The sequence below is a fragment of the Otolemur garnettii genome, unplaced genomic scaffold (genome assembly GCF_000181295.1).
Source record: "Otolemur garnettii isolate 467f Iridium unplaced genomic scaffold, OtoGar3 scaffold00103, whole genome shotgun sequence".
In the NCBI taxonomy this organism is placed as follows: domain Eukaryota; kingdom Metazoa; phylum Chordata; class Mammalia; order Primates; family Galagidae; genus Otolemur; species Otolemur garnettii.
In genome coordinates, this window is record NW_003852498.1 from 242,056 (window position 1) to 244,199 (window position 2,144).

The 2,144-nt window shown below is 35.5% G+C and overlaps 1 protein-coding gene across 1 annotated transcript in view; it reads right to left on the reverse strand.

Annotated features, from left to right (window-relative positions):
• Positions 1-1,611: 1,611 nt before the first annotated feature.
• The window catches only part of EMCN (endomucin), a 96,900-nt gene continuing 96,367 nt past the window's right edge, over positions 1,612-2,144 (reverse strand). Inside the window, exon 12 of the mRNA XM_023517045.1 lies at positions 1,612-2,049. The gene's annotated coding sequence lies outside the window, so the exon portion shown is untranslated. The remainder of the gene's footprint in view (positions 2,050-2,144) is intronic.

Consider the following 2,144-nt stretch of genomic DNA (forward strand, 5'->3'; position numbering starts at 1 on the left):
ATAGATCATCTAAATTAGATAATCAAAAAATCTGATTAATGATTATTTTGACTTGAAAATAAAATATCCCATCTCAACAGACATTTAATTGGGCTTATAAAAATGCAGACATTACCTTTGAGATTGCTGCTGTAAAATGCCATACACATTTCTGTAAATTTCTCAATCCTCTTATCATTTTGACCTTTTTAAAGATTTAATACTATAGTTGTTAGATTAATTCATATTCTTTGTGTATAATTCTTGAACTAGAACAAACTCTATTCTTTTATGACCATTGGAAATCTTTTCTTCTTTGCAATTCTTGTAAATCTCTTCTGACATTGCTCATGCAAGGTAGAGAAAATGTTTTTTCTAGGATTCAGAATAACATGTTACTTGTCGTAGTTTAAATTACAGAAGAGTTTGTTTCATTGTGATATGTTCCGTGTAACATGGCTTTTGCTGAGGACCTCAGTAAAGCATGCTAGGGATGTTGGGAGAGTTCCCCTCTGAAGCCAAACGCTTTCTGGTTGGCACGTTCCACTAACTATGTCACCCTCTTTAAGACTTCTAGGCAAGAATTAAACGTGAGCACAGCAGCCCTAAAGTGAAAGCATACACAGTAGAGATCCTTTCCTTTCTTCTCTTCCTTTTCTTTTCTTTTTTTCCCTTTTCCCCATCCTTCTTCTCAAAGAGACATCAGTTGGAAATTTAGTTATGCTTATTCTTGCTTGATGTCCTTGATTATAAATAGCCCAAACATCAGGAACTTAAAATCAAGATGATTGTATAATCCCTAAAGCTGGAAGTTGTCAAATCCATTACAACAAAAGAAATTTTAAAAGGCAGCTTTAAATACACCATTCTATCTCCACCATACTGTTCTCGGATCAGTAAGATAATTTAGCACTGAAATCAGCTTAGGAAGCAATAAAAGTTAAAAAGCTGCCACTGGCGACTTATTACTTCCAAAGCTTTCCACAGCCAACTTGACATTTTGATCCCATGTGTCAAGGAAATGGTCAAGGTTGCTCTGTCATCTCTCAACAGAAGAATTTGCTCCTGATGGAGTGACAGCTATAATCACAGGGTATTTTTAAGAAAGTGATACACTGAAGAATAATATCATAATTATATATTTCTGAAGTGTTAGTTTTCTGCAAACCAGAGATTTGGCAATGATTGCTGAAACAAATCATTATACTTGTAGAAGAAATAAAAAATAAGCAGAGATAGTGTCAACCAAATAGATTAATGAAAAATCTTGATCCTATTATCTGAATGAATGCAGTATGGTGTCATAAATGCCCCTCCATCCTTGTCACATACTGTGAATGAAAAATAGACCAAATAAATGACTAACTGCCATCCTCATAACAGGCTCTGAGAGGTGAATCTTTTGTTCCTTTCTCACTTATTACAGACACCTTCTGTTAGTAAGTTCTCATATTCTAATAATCAATCAAAAACATTTCACAATTATGGTAAAACTATACCATTGCAATTGTCACAGTCATGTTATGATAATTTTAGTGTTTAGTACATTATTTATTAAAAGTAACATATTAAAATGGGAATAAAATATATACACAAAATGGCATGGTGTGATTTTTATCTAATATTTAATAACATACTTGGCAAATGTTTTCTGCATTAACATAGTGGAAAATAATAAATACAGACACTAGGTAATAGAAGGACACCCAGAAAGTAGTAAAATCCTCTTGGATAAAAATTGTCAGCCCTGGAAACTTTTAACTCCAGGAAGAGTGTGCCTTCAGCGAGCCCACCTGCCTGGGCCGTCAGATTCACTGCTCTCAAACCCCCCTCCTCAAAATTGCTTTCCTAGGAATGTTACTATAAAAAGAAGTAATGTGCTTCTCAGTTGCAAAAAGTCAGGAGAGACCAAGAATTCTTCCTGATTCTGTCACATCACTGCATGCCCACTAAACATCACTTTATTGGGACAGCAACTGGAGCAGGCGGGCCGCAGGACTGGGAGGCAGAACTGATCCTGCTGGAGTCTCTCCCTTCCCAGCCTTGGAACAGAGAAGCTGAAGGTGAAGCCTGTGAACACAATGACAAAGTTTAGACTCCAAGCAGGTGAAGGAGAAATAGAGATGCTGGGGGATTCCATTTCTTTTTTTTTTTTTTTTTTTTTT